The sequence below is a fragment of the Eretmochelys imbricata genome, chromosome 5 (assembly GCF_965152235.1).
Source record: "Eretmochelys imbricata isolate rEreImb1 chromosome 5, rEreImb1.hap1, whole genome shotgun sequence".
NCBI lineage: Eukaryota > Metazoa > Chordata > Testudines > Cheloniidae > Eretmochelys > Eretmochelys imbricata.
Genome location: NC_135576.1, coordinates 41,041,237 through 41,061,114, shown reverse-complemented (window position 1 = coordinate 41,061,114; position 19,878 = coordinate 41,041,237). Strand labels below are relative to the sequence as shown.

Below are 19,878 nucleotides of genomic sequence, written 5' to 3'. Positions count from 1 at the left end.
TTTGTAACCTGCGAAGTCTGAGCATTTGTTCCTTCTCCACATGTGCTGGGGGAATATAACTTTTTGGTGGCGGTGGTAGACTCATGTAGTCCTAGTGTAATTGTACTACATAGAAGCACAAATTCAGGATCAGGCACATGATTTCTGTAATCTAGTAGGGTCTTTGGTTATAACTTCTTGTTTTGTATTGCTTAGATGTTATTGTTACAGCATTAATATATGAAACCTAATAACGAATATGATCCACCAGTGTGCTAAGTATTTCACAGAAAAGTATGAAGAAAGGTCCCTGCCCTAACAATATACAATCTAAAAACACAGCACTCAAACCAAGCCTGGGGATAGGATAGGCTGGAGTGGTTGAATGGTGAAGTTGAGTGAACAATTTTTTAGTTTCAGGACTTCTGTATGAATTTCTTTTTCAACTGTTGTTCTCTGTGTTTAAAATGTTAGTCATCTGATTAGCCAACGTTACAGTGTGGGGAGGTCTGGGGCTTATAGGACTTTTGGAAGAGGTGCTTTTTGAGCAGCATCTTTGTCATAATAATTGTAGAAAGAAGGACAAGGACTAAAAACATCCATTCACAAATTTTCAAACCGAGCGTAATCTCTTTAGAACACAGATAAAATAATTTTGCCACATACACGGTCCATTTTTCAAACCTGGGTGCCAGACTGGACATCCAAATCCCACATTTGCAGACTTAAAATAGCATTTAGGCATAAAATGTTTATTTTACAAACGTAGCTGTTCATTTGAGTATCCAAAGAAAAGATTTGTCCAGCCAAGTTTAAAAGGTGGGCTCACAATCACCTTTGCCAGTAGTGTTTTTAATTATACAGTTGGTTATTCAATTCCAGGATTTAGGATTTCAGCAAAAGAAAGACAAATAAAATAGAAAAGTGGAGTATAAAACAGATATAAATATTTGCTTTACTGAATAAATGTTGAATCTAAAGGCATCTTGAGCAGCAGTAATATGGGGCTGGATGAATTTCATAGCACGTCTCTAGATTTCTAGAGCAGGGATATTATAAATTAAATTTTAACAACAAAAAGATTTGCCAGCGTTGTTTAAAGATGTGTAATTTCCTGCTGCTAAATTGATAATTCTACAGAGCCTCTTATGTTGAAATAAAATTAGACTTGTGGGCTTGCTCAAGGGAACTGAAGCAACTAACTTGATGAATGATTTGCAACAGCTCTACTCGGTTACTCTGGTATTAGGCTCAAATAATTTCTTAACATCAATCAAGACTGAAGTGTTTTGAGACCTACAGCAAACAAAGCTCATTTAACCCAGTCAAATGGATACTCTATGGCAAGAGGCTAAGCTGTCACTGATGCTTGTCTAACTGTGGGATGGGTGAAAGGTTAGCTTCATTTTTTTGCTGTCAGGAGAAAGGCTTAAAACTTCTAAACAAAATCCCAGCAGTTTGCACTGATTTCATACCAACAAGCTCAGTTCAAATTAACACTGATTTATAGATTAGAAGACAAGAAGGAACCATTGTGATCATCTAGTCTGACCTTCTGTATGACACAGGCCATAAGAATTCTTTGAATTAATTACTGCTTGAACTAGAGCATGACTTTTAGAATAACATCCATTCTTGATTTAATAATTGCCAATGATGGAGAATCCACCACCACCCTAAGTAAGTGGTTACAATGGCTAATTATTCTCACTGTTAAAAGAACGCCTTATTTCCAGTCTGAATTTGTCTAGCTTCAAATTTCAGACACTGGATCTTGTTATACCTTTGTACGCTACCATAAACAGCCCATTATCAAAGTTTTGTTCCCCATAGAGGAACTTGTAGACTGCAACCAAGTTATCCCTTAACCTTTTCTTTGTTAACCTAAATAGACAGACTCAAGGTGTTCAGTCACCAAGGCACGTTTCCCAATCCTTTAGTCATTCTCATAACTCTTCTCTGAATGGTCTCCAATTTATCAACCTCCTTCCTGAGTGGGGAAAAATAAACTTTCACTCTCTTAACCAGAGTTTCTGGGAGATTTGAACCTTGAAGCCCTCAATGCTACAAGTAACAGCCGTTCCCCCAGGCCACTGTACATGCATGTTACAGTTTTTCAGTGAACTCTCTATTTGGAATTTGGGATTTCCTATCAGTTCTAACAAGTTAAAAGCCAAATTCTGTCCTGGATCCATGTGGTTTTCTCCCATTGACTTCATTGATATCAATGGGGCTTACGCACACATGCATTCTGGGCCTAAGTTAGAGGGCATGTATGCATTGGAGGAGGGTCTCAAGGGAATACCCTGTGCAACTGGAGTTCCTGCCCTGAGGAAGCAAAGGGAGTGCTCTCTCCATGGCCCATCAAAGCTTCATATCACAGCCCCAGAGCACCCACAGAGTCAGCGCCTATGACTATAAGGCAATCCAGCTCCCAACAACAGGCTTGTGAATACGTAACGCACATTGTTGTGTTTAGTCTTAATATTTTCATTCCTCCTTCAAAATTTCTTTTAGAAATGGAGGTTTGAAATATCTTGCACTGAGCACTGCTTGAGTCACATGTTTTGGACAGAGAACCTAAGTATTGGACAAAGAACCTGTCCTGAAATATGATGAGAGGACACAGGAAGATGCCTCTCGTTTGCCAGTCCATTGCAAGGTGGGGCCTATCAGAAAATACCTGGGAACTGCTGTCATAAGTAATAAAATTATTGTGGTTTGTTCTCTTCTCAGGACCAATTTCATCTCATATACAGGGAAATAGTCTTGATTATTCCAGGTGCCTTCTTAACCCTCTGGTAGAGCACAGTATCTGCATTTCTGCTCACTCACTTCTGCCTTTTATATGTTATGGTTTCTGCTTTCAATGTGAAGGCTCTATTTCCTCAGAAATCATGTTATATATACTGTACTGTATTTACTGCACCTTGGTATTGACTCTGAGTAAGGTTATGCTGACACAATCGTCGCCCACTTCCCCATCCTTAGTATCTTAAAGACCAAATGTATTTTTTTTTCAGACACTGGCCATAACTTCTCAGTAAATATGCATTCTGAAAGTATTTATGAAAGCTTAAATCCACATGCTTCCCAGAACAATTCACTGTTTGACCTCAGATTCAATTTTTAGTCAATTCCCTTCAAAAAATTCTGTAACTGTGAATGACAACATATATTTGTTCTTGTTCTAGCTTCGCAGTCTTTTCAAACAGGGCCTTGTGCAGAAGGTTTCAGTAATTCTTAGTCAGGAGGATAGCTGAATATTGAGCGCTAATTAGAGCTGAAGGCACTGCTTAGAAGTAGTCTCACAGCACTATGGGAACATAAATGAAAAAATATGGTGGGAGAACTACCAAGTTTTAATTTTTAAAAATGCACTTACTAATGGCCTCTTCAGGCAATGTTTGATTCTATTACATATATTACAGTATTTTATAATTTATCTAATGCACTCATCACAATAGTATCCAGCATTGCGTTATCCTAAGAACATATAAGCCTAAAGTCCTTGGCAATTACGCATGTTCACAACTTTTCCATTTTTAAACAATCTAAATATTAGGTGACCTGCAACCATATGTCCTATGAACCTTTAGTAATCTGAAATGTACTCTTCTCTTTCCCCAGTAAAAGATTGCCATACTGTTGTTCAATTGAACAGTATTACCAGTTTTAGTTGGCAGACGCTGAGAAGGATTACTGATGTAATCATACTTGAGTTGCCCAAAGTAGACTAGATAAAATATAGAGGCCAGATGCTGATCTTCATGACTCTGGTGCAAATGAGGAACCGCTCCACTGAAGTAAATGGTTACTCCTGATTTATACCAGTGTAAATGAGATCAGCATTGACTGTAAATTTGTAGCTGCTCTGAATGTAAACCTCACAGTGACTTAAAAGTTTTGTGTGAGGTGCAGTTACAGGAGTGGACTCAAAGTGACAATGGGAACTAAGTATGATCCGAGAGCAGCATTTGATTCTTATACGCTTTACTGAAGAATGAAGTCTAGGTAGGTTGAATGGAAAGGACCTCCTGGGTCATCTAATCCAATTTACATAATTCTGAAATGTAGCCACAGCAGAGCTTCTGACTTCGCAACATTTTTTTATTCCTGTACCGTGGGTCATTCTCACACAGTTGTTTTTTCCCTTTGATAAATATGTTTAATAATAGTCAAGTGGTATTTGTTTAGATTTTCCAGAGGCCTTCACTGCCCTGATTTGTCCCATCTTTTTAGTTTAGACACTAGTGTTCTCGTTGTCTTTTACGCCATCTACATTCTCATGTGTAATACTGCATGGAAGGCTGATGATGCAACTCTGTGGGCGGGATTGTGCTTGGCCTCTGCATGAAGGTGCAAAGATAGGATGCGGACAGGGGTGCTGGAACAATTTTTATAGTGGGGGTGCTGCTGATGGAAACCATGTATTTGGTGTTTATTATTACTACTTCAAGACAGGGGGTGCAGCAGCACCCCTAGTTCCAGCATCACTGAATGGGGCACTAGGAGATTTCCCTCATTTCACCTTCCACCACTGTAGTCCCTGTACTTTTCTGACTGCACACAGGCTGCTCTCTGTTTAATATTCTTTGAGCCACCTTGTGATGAAGTTAATAGATCCCACAGAGATGAGGAAGGTGCCAAGGAGGCTCTGTGTGTGGGGCTAGCCCCACCTCTCCAGCCCTGTCAATCATGTATTGTGTGGAGGAGGCCTTTAAAAAGGAGGAATCTACAGTCAACTGTGGGGAGTGATCACCCTGAGCAGAAAAGGGCTGGAGTGACTCCTGAAGCCACAAGGGGAACCTCCCATCCAGGAGATCTCCACACCCAATCCTATGGGGAGTGCAGGGAACTCCCAGGGTAAGCCTGACAGAGTGAGCCTGATTCAGCTACCCAGCCAGAAGGACTCCTAGAAAACCACTATGGAGTCAGCCCCAAAGTGAGCAGGTACTGCTGGCCTTGCCTTTTCCCCCTTGAGTTGGCTGTGTGAAGAAGTTATTCCTGGGTGTGTTGGAACATTTGTTTTCCTTTTGATCCCCCCCCGGAAGAGACATAAAAAGGCCTGCAAAGGATGGGGTCCCCCTTGCAAGGACTGAGAAGCTCGGGCTTGAACATAAGCCAGCCAGTATAGATAACTGGGCTTGGTCAGGGTCTCCCACTGTCCAGGAGAAAACCCTAAGGGGACTCTTTTACACACCCCAAAAGAGACCAGTCCATGGCCCTGTGCACCTGGAAGAGATCATGTTGTATCCTCCTTAGGTGTGGTGCAGGTTGCAAACTCCTCCAGCTGTGCCTGTGGAAGAAAAGTGCCTTAGTGCCTCAAAGCCCACTGAAATCAACTGAAAGACCCATATCAACTTCCATGGGTTTTGGGTTGAGCCCCCAATGTCAGCATATGCCTTAATGGCACAAGTTATCCACATATGTTGTTGCAAAGTTACAACTGCACTCTACAGGGTCAGCGATGACTTGCCAAACTGAACAAAACCATAAGATGGCAGGAGTACTAGAATAATCACTCTTGAGAGAGGATCATTTTTATTTCAACGATTTTAGATAAAATAGATGATTACCCTCCAGTTCTTCTGTCTATTTCATTCCAAGTGTTAGAAAGTGTAAATGAGTAAGAGGAGTACTGTACCTAACATTTTTTTGGGTCATAGTTGCTATGGAAACTATACTTACAATAATCAGTGTCTCTCACTTTCTTCACGGCTGTCACTAAAAAAAAAAAGTGAGGAACTGGAGATTGGATGAGAAAATGGAACATTTCTCATAGAGTGTCTGGTTTCCGAGAAGGGGAGATGTTGAATAACCCCCCTTAAAACTGATCTTACTTATAATTCTGATAAGGGTAGAAGTTTAAAATTGTGCATATTACAATTTAAATAATTATTGACAAGAAAGGACACTTTTCAGCTAACTAAAGTACCCCATCTAAGTGGCTTTCTGTACATTCACAAGCTACAAAAGAAATTAGAAAAAGCAGTTACAGAAGTCTTAATTGACACTTTTTACTTTTATAAATGCTTAAGGGCCTGAGTAGTGCAAAAAATATTATTCTGAAAAGAGCCATGTTATATAGAAAAATGATTGAATGGAACTTTCTGACCCAAAACTGTCCTTTGAACAATATTATTCATGTGTAGTTAGATCAAAAGCCAAATTCTGCTCTCATTTACACCCATACAAGTCCAGAGTACTAGCAGTGACATCCAAGAACATAATTTGGCCCCGTTTCTACAGTAACATCTAATTATCTCCACACTATGACCCCTGTTGACTCAGTCTCACACTGTTCTGTTGATCAATTACTGTAATGCTCTATTATATAGGTGTCTCTGAAAGGATTCCACTTATTTTCAGCCACAGTGTGCTCTCAAATGCATGTATGTAGTTCCCATTTACCTCAATGGAAGCCACAGACCTGAGGGCCGAATGTGACCCTCAGATTCCAACTTGTAAAAAAGGTTCTTTGCTATCCCTAATTGAATCATGAAACTGGGTTACAGTGACACATTCTTTGTATTGTACTTAAAAACCCACTTCAGTGTAGTCTGCTCACTTTGGTTTCTCTCAGCAATCTCTTTGGCGTTGCCATGAGGTCAAGTGACACAAACTTTTGGTTTTTCCCTTACACTCACTATAAAAACGTATGCTATAAGAGAAGATAGGCACATAGTGTAACTTACACCTACTGATCATTTAAGAGATGTTTAACAACTAAGGATAGCTGTAAAATTCATTATACAATTGTATCAATTAATAAATATACAGTCATCTGGTCTTTGTTTAAATGGTAGCAATGATCTTATTAATTTAAACTATCACCACATAAATGTTAGTCACCAACTTTTCAGATTCTTGTTTGGCTATTTTCTCCTTGAAGGCCATTTTAATATCCAAGGGCGCTCTCTTATAATTCAGTGGATATTACTATGAGAAAGCTTCTTGTTAGTGGAGTTACACAGTAGGAGTAGGGTAACCAGATGTCCCGATTTTATAGGGAAAGTCCAGATTTTTGGGGCTTTTGCTTATATAGGCACCTATTACCCCCCACCCCCTGTCCCGATTTTTCACACTTGCTGTCTGGTCACCCTAAGTAGGAGAAGCCAACCCTAGTATCTTTTTGCTGTAGGAGCACTGGCAGGATCTCTTTCCCAATGAGACAAAAAACCAGCTCCTCTTTGCTCCTTTCTGTGAGCTACTGCAACACAGGTGGGAGCCAGGAATAGTTATTAACTCTTGCCCCCATGTGCAGTGGTAATTTCTTTACTCACCCAAAGCAGATGAGGAGAGAGTATAGATAATCTCATGGGAACACAGCACTTAAAAACATATCTGGTAGGTGATCATTGCTCCAGTCCAAGAGACTAGTTCAGGAACTCCTCACTTAACGTTGTAGTTATGTTCCTGAAAAATGCGACTTTAAGTGAAACGATGTTAAGCGAATCCAATTTCCCCATAAGAATTAATGTAAATGGGAGAGGGGGGGAAAGGTTAGGTTCCAGGGAAATTTTCTTCACCAGACAAAAGACTATATTATATTATTGTGTGTGTTTGTGCGCACACACACACACACACACAAACAGTGTAAGTTTTAAACAAACAATTTAATACTGGTACACAGCAATGATGATTGTGAAGCTTGGTTGAGGAGGTGAAGTCAGAGGATGGGATATTTCCCAGGGAATGTCTAACTGCTAAATGATGAACTAGCCCTCAAGGGTTAACTCGTTGTTAATGTAGCCTCACACTCAACAAGGCAGAAGGAATGAAGGGAGGGGAGACAGCATAGCAGACAGACACAAACCCTGTGTGTGTGTGTGTGTGAGAGAGAGAGAGAGAGATGTGCACTTCCCCTTTAAGTATGCTGATCCCTGTCTTAAGTACGCTGCCTTGTTAATTAGATCAGCAAGCTGAGACACACCTCAGCTGCTGCCTCCAGGACTGTCCTGTGTCCCCCTTGCTCTATGGAAGATGGGGTAAGCGGGATGCAGGAGCAGGGGGGAGGAGGACACCCTGACATTGGCCCCCTCTTTCCCCGCACAGCAAGCAGGAGGCTCTGGAAGCAGCTCCAAGGCAGAGGGCAGGAGCAGCACATGGCAGTGGGGGAGGGACAGCTGAACTGCTGGCAATTGATAGCCTGCTGGGCAGCTGCTGCACAGGGAACTTAGGGGAGGGGGAGCTGATAGGGGGGCTGCCGGTCCACCCTAGTTCCAAGCCCCCATCAGCTAGCTGCACCGGGCTGCTCTTCCTGCAAGCAGTGGACAAAGCAGGCGGCTGCCAAAGGACCGTTAGAAGGGAGCATTGCACAACTTTAAACGATCATGTTCCCTAATTGATCAGCAATGTAACAAACAACATTAACCGGGATGACTTTAAGAGAGGACTGTACTGTGCAATGTACATCTAGGGGACTGGAGGGAGTAATTTGTGGAATTCCCTTAGTCTGATAGAGCCTAGTCTGTTGATGTTCAGGACACACTCAGGGCCTGTCTGTTTTCTCAGGTTTTTGAGAAGGGATGAGTTGAAGGGTAAATATGCTAGAGAGATGGTAATGGTGAGTCCAAATAGGGGTGAAATTCACCAAGAGGATCAGCACAAGGTATTTGCATAACTTAATACCTATTTAGACTTATTTAGGAAACTTAATTGTGTTTAAGTGATATACAATCCTTGATATACAAGGGGTGAGCTTTTTCTGAGCCTTGTCTTCGTGAGGAAATTTAAACTTGGATTTTCAAAGGAGCTTAAGGGAATTAGACACCTAAATTGTACTGAATTTCAATTGGAGTTGGGCACCTATCTTTCTTAGATTTCCTTTGAAAAATCCCAGCCTTAATCATATTTAAGCATTATTTTAACAATTCAGTTAGCTGCCATGGTGGTGACTGGGCAATATAGTGAAGGACAAGTCATGTCAGCAAGGACTGGGCCTAGGATTTACCCATGATTAGCAGACCTGATGCTGACCATGATTGTTTCTTGACGATACTGACTAGTCAGTCATGGTCAAACTGTCTCCTAACTTGATTTTTTAATATTATGTTTAAATGCAATTAAAATTCCTTAAGAGGATCATCCCCCAAGATGAATTGGTGGGAGGGTTTATAACTTATATTGATTTAGATATCTCTGATATCTTCAGATTAAAAAAAATTAAAACATCTAAGTTTTGTCTAGTTTTGTACATATGTCTAAAAATAGATGCAAGCATTTATGTATGTATCTATATAATATGTAGAGTGAAATTCCATTTGAGATACAAGGAAAAAATTCAGGACTTTAAGTCTGCTGTGACTCCACTGTGAATGGAGTTTCACTATATCTGTGGTAACCATTAGAGGCTTCAACTATACTAAGGCTTATTGCACAATAACTAATAGAGCAGTATGAACTGTTGCTGGTGATCCTTGGAGCTGGTCATGTAGCTTTAAATTTCCTCATTTTCCCTCTGCTAAATCACATTGAAAGGTAGCAAAAAATGAGGTAAACACTTTCATAATTTCCCCTGCACACCACTGCTGTGCTTGTCCTCGGGATGTTATATAGTCACGAGCAGGAAGAGAGTTGGTCCATAGACACTTTTAAGATGTGGTGTGCCCTGTGCAGAGTTTGAGAACCCCAATATTTAGGAGGGCAAAAATGTGGTTGCAAAAGAGAGAGAAAAAATCTGACATGCTATATTTCACGATTCTTGTGTCCAAAAACTTGAATTAATTGCAAAAGTTTCATGCTTCTGTCCATATGGAGATTACTTTGCCTTACTGTTTATTTACTATCTCAGAAACTAATACTTTGACATGTTAGCAGACAAATTGGGTGTATTGTTGATATTGCCTATTAAGAACAATTTTACAGTAAGGTTAAAAATTCTGTAGTTTGCACCACATAAAACATATTTCTATCAGTGTTTTATTCAGTAGTTCAAATTCTGTATTTTTTCAGGTTGTTCTTTGAATCATATTTATAATTTTAAGAGTAATCCGCAACACTGTGTATCTTTTATACTTTGGGAATTGAGTACTTTAGTAATTTTCTTTCCTTAGGGCTTGTAGCGGGGTGATCACCCTGCTCCTGCCCTGGGGGCCAATAGTTAAAAGTAGCCCTGGAGAGGGCTGTGGCTGGAAATAAGGGGAGTGAGAACAGCTGGGGGAAGCTGACTGAGTTGCTGACCACAGCTGTAGTCAGCTCAACCAGGGCCTAGCTGGCCTTCATAAGAGGGCTGTGAGCCAGGAGCAGAAAAGGAGTATCACTCTAGTTCTGGCCTAGTTGCCTAGGAGCAAGGTACTGCAGCAGTGCAGTGCAGTGCAGTGCTGGGGAAGGGCAAGGGCAAGGGCAAAGGGAGCTGGGGAGCTCCAGCCTGGTAAACCCTCAGGCTGCAGGCCTTGCTAAAGGCCAGGAAAGGTACTGCGGCTACAGAGGTATAGCCTGGGAATAGGCAGAGGCAGCTGGTCCTACCCCACTGTAATGAGTGGTCATTACAGACTGCAGTCTGCCCTACTGAGCAGGGGCTAGATGATGACTGGCAGTAGCCACTGAGGCAAGGTGGGTTTAGAGGGTGGGGGTTCCCTTGGGAGGGGAGACCCAGACTGTGGGGTACTGTGGTGGCAGAACCCCAGGGTAAGGGGTACTGGGGTCTGGGAGGGACATGAGGGCCCTGACTCAGGTGAGTCACCGGCCTGCAGAGGGCACTCTGGGCTGGAAGAGCTAATTCCTGAGATGACCAGCAGAAGGCACCATACAGTAAGCCTTCACTTCGCTACAGGGCTTCTTTAAAAAAATACACCTGTTAACATTAGTTGAACTAAATAGATTTATGGAGCACTGAGAATACATAGAATATACCTGTCTTTGTGAAGAACTGACTGCTAAGACATTTAATATAATGCCTACAGAGGGAGCTCTTCTACCATTATTTTTTCTGTATGGCAGAAACGAGAACACTGTGTCCAGCATCCAGATAATCAGTTTAAGACCGAGAAGAATATGCAGAGATCAGTTACTCCTCCTTAGAAATTAAAAATAATATTAAATATGAAAATGGCTATTGCTTTTTAAATCATCTATAAACTACTATGAAATATTTGCAGCTTCAGAAGAATGTTCTGAGTTAATTTTATGTTCCCTTTACAAATCTTTAGGATGACTATTCAAATTGGGAAAACAATGTACAGGCTATTCCAAAACTCACCCTGGTGTCAGCTCAGGAGTAGCTTAATTGAAATCGATGTAAATTTCACCAGTGTAGTTCTGGTAAAAGCGAGAGGAGAATCAGGCCTAATTTTCAACCAGAAAATCGTAGCCAGACATTAACAATGGATAGTGCAGTTCTAGGCTGTACATTGTATCAGCAATGTTTAAAAATACATAGTGATGTATTGTATGTAGTTATAAGGATAGGAAAGCCAAGTCATCCAGCGAGCTTGATATGAGCTTTTATTTTTAAAGTTTCTTTTTGATGAAGCCTGGGGTTAATTGCAGGGGGAAAGTATTTTGTGAACAATATGACCAGTTTTAAAACCGTATTAGCTAAGCCAATATGGCACACTTGGAAATATTAATATATTTAATGATGCAAATATTTATATTAAAGATGTACAATAACGAAGGGAAACTAAAGTATTGGGAATACACAAGTAAAAATGCTGGTGGGTCAAATTCTGTCCTGAGTTACACGTCTACAACTCCCATGAAAGTGAATGAGAGTTACAAATGTGTATTGCAATCCTGAATATGGCCTCCTGTTGTTAGATACCTACATATGCAGGTTGAGATTTTGAAAAGCAGCCTAGGGGTTTTAGACAGTCTTTCATTAAAATTAATCTACTTTGAAAATCTCAACCAGACTCCACAGGAGTTAAAGATAAGTGAGCAATTATACGTACAGAAGTTGGTTTAAAAAGCAGGAGAGATTTGAAGCAGTGTAAACAAAGGAAATGGGTATTTCTCAATTTCAGGAAATTGTAAATTGGCTTGATAGACTAAGGAAAAATCACTTTGCACTGTACTTTACTCTATAGCTCACATTCTACCCTGCAACTTAAAAAATCCTCTAACAAGGTACAGGAGCTGTAAAATAAAATGCCATGTGAATGACTTGGATGTAGATGTGAGCTCAGAACTTATGACCTTTCCCTGAGCCTGAGAAATGCTAGACTTATTGCAGAGGAAATTCATTTATTCCCTGTAGATGCTAAGGGCCTGATTTTCCTCTCACTTACATCAGTATGACACTGCTCTAGTTCCACTGACTTCAGTGGCATTACTCCCGATTTTAAACTGATGCAAGAGGAGAATCAGGTCTACCAACTATAAAATTTCTACAACTTTCACCCAGTTCTTGGATTAAGAAGCAGCAGCATATCGCAAATTTAGGAGCTTGAAGTGTAGTGTCAAATGCAGGGAAAAGGTGCAAGAAAACCCAACAAGAACTATGCCATGATGGAATATTCAGAGTGGTACTTCTCTCTTCACTAAACACAAACACCTCCCGCCATACTTAACCTATGACTTCTTATACTTTTTCTGCACCTTACCATGTTAGTCATGCTGACTTAGATTCCCCTATACACTGGCAGAATGGGTGTAAGTAAATCTAAAGGAGTCTAACATTTTAAATGCTAATTAAAGCACTTTACATATCATTTCAGAATCTGACCCATCACCAGCTACTGCAGGAGAACCAAGAAATACTGAATTCCGAACTTATAAGGATGGTAAGTAAAAGAAGAACTTCAAAAAAGTGTTTTATTTTGAAATGTATTTATCTGACATTTTCCAGTCTAAGAAAACATTCTGATTTTTGTATTGATACCTTAAACACGTTGTTTGCTTCCTTCACAGCTTTACAATCCCTCTTTTAAAATTATAATGAGGGATATGGTGAACTATTTTGAATATAACTATAAAAGTAATCAAACTGCAATGTTCTCTTCTAAGTGGATACTGAGAAAACATACTTGTTTGTTCTGTTCCCATCTGCTACAGTCATTTCAGACTGGATACTGACAAAGGATACTCATTTCTAAAATACATGCCTTTTCCTAGAAATTGTTGTCATGTTTCCATATATCTTGTTGTTTTTCATTCTATGCTAATGTAATGAATCTTTAGTGATGAAACATTAGATGTGATACAACAGAACAGTGCTGCATCCTAGACAATAGCAAGAGAACAGACTAAGCTTCTTCCAGTAGACCGATCACATACTAAAAAGTAGGTGATAATTTAAAGGACTTGTGTTTATGTGGCTGGAAAACTCATTTCTTAAATCGTATGTCTGTTTTAAAGGTGTTATGCTGGTAAACTGTATCAGCTCTTCAGTGCTTACTAAAGAACAAAAAACATGGTCCGTTTCACTGGCATGTACAGAGAAATTTTTGGGTTTGTGGCTTTTTTTTTTTTTGGAACCTCAATTTTGAGAAATTAAGATTTTTCACTCTTGCTTCCTGAAATTAAATAGCAATCCTTGTTAGAATTTAGAGGAACATGGAACCAGCTCTCCGTTACATAAGAATGGACATACTGGGTCAGACCAAAGGTCCATCTAGCCAGGGCCAGCTCTAGGCACCAGCAAACCAAGCAGGTGCCTGGGGCGGCAAATGTAAAGGGGTGGCAGGACGTCGGGCTCTGGGGCGGCAGCCCGCTGGCAGCGGGAATTTGGCGGCTGCTCTATCACCGTGCGCTTCACGCTCGGCGGCAATTCGATGGCAGACACGCACCTCTTCTTCGGTTGCCAGCAGCAATTTGGCGGCTGCACCATCTCTCCACCTCCGTGTTCAGCGGGCAGGATTCCGCCTCCCTGTTCGGCGGCAAGTTTTTTTTTTTTTTTTTTTTTGCCACTTGGGGCGGCAAAAATTCTGGAGCCGGCCCTGCATCTAGCCCAGTATCCTGTCTTCCTACAGTGGCTGGTGCCAGCTGCTTCATAAGGAATGAACAGAACAGGGCAATTTATTGAGTGATCCGTCCCTTATTCTCCAGTCCCAGCTTCTGACAGTCAGAGGTTAGAGACTCCCAGAGCATGGGACTGAGACCTTGTCTATCTTGGCTAATGGCCCTTGATGGACCTATCCTCCATGAACTTATCTAGTTCTTTTTTGAACCCAGTTATACTTCTGGCCTTCACAACATTCTCAGGCAATCAGTTCCACAGGTTGACACTGTGTTGTGTACAGAAGTATTTCCTTATGTTTTTAAATCTGTAGCCTATTAATTTCATTGTGTGACCCCTGGTTCTTGTGTGTGTGTGTTATGTGAAGAGGTAAATGACACTTCCTTATTCCCATTGTCCACAACATTCATGATTTTATAGACTTCTACCGTATTGCCCTTCTCTGTACTTTTTCCAATTCTAATATCTCTTTTTAAGATGGATTGACCAGAAATGCATGCAGTATTCAAGGTGTGAGTGTACTCCAGATATGTAACTCCTTACAATCGGCTTTGGACTTAACTATCTTGAGTAATTTTGTATTGCCTGCAAACATTTATGAATATGTTGAACAGTACACGTCCCAGTACAGATCCTTGGGGTACCCCACTATTTACCTCTCTCCATACTGAAAACTGACCACCTATTTCTACCCTTTGTTTCCTGTCTTTTTAACTATCTGTGGATCTATGAGAACACCTTTCCTCTTATCCCCTGTCTGTTTACTTTGCATAGGAGCCCTTTAGTGTGGGACTTTGTCAAAGGCTTTCTGAAAGTCCAAGTTCACTATATCTACTGGATTGCCCTTGTCCACATCTTTGACACTCTCAAAGAATTCTAATAGGCTGGTGAGGTAAGATTTCCCTTTACAAAAGCTGTGTTGACTCTTCCCCAACATATCACATTCATAATATATCATGTTCATCTATGTATTTGATAATTCTGTGCTTCACTATACTTTCAGCCTGGTACTAAAGTTAAAGAAAAAGGCCTCTGGAGTCTTTTTTTAAAAATTGGCATTACATTAGCCATCTTCCAGTCACCTGGTACAGAGGCTGATTTAAGCAATAGGTTACATATCACAGTTCTGCAGTTTTGTATCTGAGTTCACTCAGAACTCTTGGGTAAATGCCATCTGGTCCTGGTGACTTATTACTGTTTAACTTATCAATTTATTCCAAAACCTTTTCTATCAACACCTCAATCTGGGACAGTTCCTCAGATCTGTCACCTAAAAAGAATGGCTCAGGTGTGGGAATTTTCCTCACATCCGCTGCAGTGAAGACCAGTGCAAAGAATTCATTTAGCTTCTCTGCAATGATCATGTCTTTCTTGAGTGCTCCTTTACTAAATCTGTAGTTACTCTGTTGAAGACAATGGAGTGACTCAGAATTTACACTGCTGCAACAGAGTAGAATCTGGCCTCATGGCATTTGCTTTTATTACAGAGATACTGTATCTATAATGATTGATTTAATGGAATTTTAGCTTTTCCAATGCTAAACAGTTCAAGGTAGCCACAATTTCACCTAATAGGTTATCTGCTTTCCTTGATCCACTCCCATTGACTTCAGTAGAAACTCACTTGTAAGTAAAGAGCATTATACGGTCCTTAAATTGTAGGCTGACTTTGAAGATGTCCGTCTTTCAAAATTTAGTTTTCTAGCTTCACTCCTCCAGAACTACCCTCCAATGAAAAAAAATTACAGTATCACTTATTTTATTCCAGTCATCTAAGTTTTCTGTAGAGGTTTTAGAGTTTAGGAAGCTCATTATATGAGACCGTTGCTGCAGAAGTGGTAACCTTGCCTTTAAAATGGCTTTAAAAAAAACCTTGCTGTGGTCTGTTCAGACCTAGGTTTCAATAATTCTTTCGCAACCATGACCTTTATTAATGAGGCAGCAAGTCAGTATTAACCAGTAAAGTGTTAACACCTTAACTATAAGTGTTAACACTTTAAGCCTCTCTCTGCTGGGCATTTTCAGATGCTATTCAGATAACTTTTTGATGTTCTGAAAATTTCTGGCTGGAATTTTCCAAGCTTGGTTTCTCTCCAAAGCTGAATTTTATTGACTAAGTTAACTCATTCACTGTGCATCTTATAAGTTGCACAGCTCCTGGAATAACTAGATGGGATTCTCTCCAGCAGACCTCCTAAGGGCTTGTCTACAGGGAAATTGACTGGAAAGCTCCCTGTGTAGAACCTCTTATTCCAGAAAGAGTGTCTCCACATGGGAATTATTCAGGAATACCACTAACTCTTTCAATTCACACCCTACCTTATGTCAGAATAACTTCCCCATGTAGAAAAGCCTTAAGCTGCAAACCTCATAAGGTGCATGGGATAAGGAGTCTGAGCCGTATCCAGCCAAATAGCATTAAATTGTGAGGTGGTTATATATAATTTTTTTTCTTAAAATCAAATGAAATTAACTTCCCCAGGAGGCTTTTTATTTAAAAAAACAACCATCCTATATCAAAAGGATGTTAAGGTGGCACTTCTAAGCACTCAGAAGTCAAAGTAAATTTGTACATTAAACGTTAGCCCTTTCCCCTAGGATATCAAAAGTTAAAACAATAAACACAGGGTCTAAGTCCCAGCTGTGGAGAGTTGAGACTGGGCATAAAGGTAACTCTTAGCCACCTTTCCCTTCCTCTGATCTTGGATTGGCTGGGGTCTAAAACAGCCTTGGTCGTAATTTAAAGCAACTCATAGGGATTTCTGCACTGGCCCAGGATCAGCAGAGCACTGTGGGCACTCCTTCCTGCCCCGATACACACCCTACATAGTAGTGTGGTGTCAGGTTAGCCAGGGGGAATCTTTGGATGTGTTTTCAGATCTGCATTTCTAAAATAGCCTTGATCAGGCCAAGACTCTTCTCTTTAATAACATGATTACACACTGTTAAATAAATGGAAACCCAGATCTTGGCACAGGCCTCCCATGAAGGAAAGTCAGTTGATGAGAGTTAGCTGGGGAAACGAAGTGGTCAGACTGGGTAGTGGACGAGATGATTTTGAATCCTCCTATACAGCAACTGCCCCATCAGCAGTTGTAGATTAGCCATTGGGCTGATGGGGCCCATGCCCATCAGTAATGGAAAGCTGCTCCTCCGAGTAGATAACCTTGAGGAAGGGAACGTGATGGTTGTGAGGGTGTACAGTGAGGGTCATTAAATGGGACTGGTCACATGAATAAGGATTATTCACATGAGTAAGGGTTGCAGGCTCAGACTCAATATTCATCCTGGTTCACTGGGATAAGTGTCTATAGTGTATAGTTATAGTAACTCTTTTGTTCCTATATTTCTCCCTCTGTGCTTTACAGTGGTCCCCAAACTGTAGCCTGTGCACTGCTAATGATCCATAAAGCACTAACTGGTAGTCTGTGGACAGCTAGCTAGTCATGTGTTGCTGGCATATCTTCTTTCAAGCGTGAGAAATCACATAGATGTGAAGAAAAGATGCAATGAAGAGTAACAGCAGACAGTTTGATTTCCTACTTTTAAACAGGATGAAATGCTTAGCGTCTCATCCAAATACCATTGAGGTCAATGGAGAAATTCCAATTAACTGCACCAGATTTTGGCTCAGACCCACATTGCATTAAAAGACAGCTAAACATTTTTCTAATATTAGTTTTCCATGTAAACCTATTGTGTTTGCATAATTCCAAATGGGAAGGGAGGATGACTGTAAAACCGTCTTTTTATGAACATGTGGGTCACAGTTAGGAGACGTTTGGGAACTCCGATGTATAAAATGCTGTTTGCAATTATATTCTTATGTCACTGGTGAGCTCTGGAATTTTATTTTTCAATGAAAAAATTCAATACCTGCCCAGATTAGTCTTCAGAAGGATAAAGAAATATGTACTCAGTACATTGGCAGCTAAATTAAAAATCACAACTGAGACTGTGAAGAAACTTGAACATGTGTCAGAAAGAAAAAGATGAGTTACATGGAACCTTGAAACCCATATATAGAGATTTAGACCCTTAGAACAAGATGCTGATAAAATAAGAGCCCTGGCAACAATATTTTACCCCACATAATTTTGAATAATTTACGATAAATGTTTGCAGACTAAGCTTCCAAAATAAATTTAAAAGAAGATTGATCTTAATGACATTGAGTGAAAATCCTCATTTCTTGGAGCATAAATCTCAGGATTTAATTTGATTTGATTTTTTTCCGTTTGTGGGAAATAATCTCAGATGGATTATGCTACATCGCATACTTTTAGCACCATGGGTTGGTTTCTTTTTATTTAGCTAGATATGGGAAATGTATATACATTTTCCCCTTAATTTGATGTGGCAGAGGTTTTTTTTTCCTCCTTTTTAGTCTCCGGTTGACTGCCACAGGTATAAGTCACTCTAAATGTCTTGACATAATATTTTAATAATTAAAAGTTCTCTTTTCTGCAGAAAGAATTACTGGACTAGTTTAAGCCACCAGGCTCAACCCTGACTACTGGATGGCACATAACTGTGTCACCTGGGAGTATCAGTAAGCCTGAGAAGGAATAGTGATTTTGACAGTAATCTGTAACTTTCTTTTTTTTTAAACAGAAAGAAATGCAGTTTACTTCCCTCCTAGCTGTAGCTTAATTGCACTGGCTGGAGTGTTGATGGGGTGTGAGCAGAGCTCTGTCCACCTATATCCGCCCACACTTCCCACGTGAACAGGTGGGTTGGGTATCAGGCCCACAGACCCTGCTCTCATCCTGGAACCATCATGGGGGAGCTCTAATGTAGCTCTGCAGGGGGTTTCTCCCCTGTATTCCACTGCACAACGGCATCAGGGCAAGTCAGAAACTGGCCCTCAGGGGAGGATATCTACGATTTATGCACTTAAAATATTACGACACCACAATCAAATGTGAGGGGGGAAAACAACTGTAGATGAGAGACAGTGATAATGAAGCTAAAGAAAAGGAGTAGTACGAGGAGGTACATTTTGTTGCGTATAAAGTGTGGATCGTCAGCCATGCTTTACTACAGGAAATGGTTCATACTAACCCATATCAACCGTATGGGAGCCAAAGCTATAGCAATACATTGCTTAGGTCCTTTAAATCCTGCCTTGCTCTCCATTGGCACTGAAGGATCTGTTTTTAGTGGAACTACTGTAGCTTCTGCTCACTGCACTGCCTAGTGCTGCTGGAGGCAGAGCAGGGGCAGAGAAGAATCTATCTAGGATCTTGTATGGGCCCAACGTCTGAGCATAGGACCTGGAGACCTAGATTTCAAAGCCAGAAGGCACCACTCTGACCATCTAGTCTGACCTCCTTTGTACCTCAGGCCATAGAACTTCCCCAAAATAATTCCTACAGTCTAGCTTTTTGGAAAACATCCAATCTCGATTTGAGACATAAGAACATTTAAAAGTTGTCAGTGATTGAGAATCCACCACGGATTTGATAAGCTGTTCCAAGGGTGAATTATTCACTGTTAAAAATGGGTGCCTCATTTCCAGTCTGAATTTGTCCATCAAATTAACACCTGCATGGATGCACCAGCTATTTGCTCTCCTGTGGAGTGAGGTTGCAGGAGCAGCCAGGGCTACTCTGGCTTCAGGGCTGCAGCAGTGACCATGGAGCAGCTGCAGTGCCATTCTGTGGCTTGGGGGAAAGGATCCCTTCTCCAGCCCACTGGAATCTCCCAGCACACCCTCTTGTTGCTCAGTGTGTGGCAGGGGGCAGAATTGCCTCTAAGGGTACGTCTACACTGCAAAGAAAAACCCATGGCAGCCAACTTGGGATCGCAGGACTCGGGCTATGGGGCTGTTTCATTGCTGTGTAGACTCCCAGGCTTGGGCTGAAGCTCGGGGTCTAGGACCCTGTGGGTTTTTCTTTGCTGTGTAGACATACCCTAAGTGGTGTATCCTCCAGTCCTTATTGAGGAGCAAGTGAGTGGAGCTGTACTTAACAGCTATATTGGCAGTGGTAAGT

The 19,878-nt window shown here is 40.8% G+C and overlaps 1 protein-coding gene across 1 annotated transcript in view; it reads right to left on the bottom strand.

The window, feature by feature from the left end:
- RGS7BP (regulator of G protein signaling 7 binding protein) overlaps positions 1-19,878 on the bottom strand; it is a 76,180-nt gene that overhangs the window by 31,435 nt on the left and 24,867 nt on the right. The window lies entirely within an intron of this gene.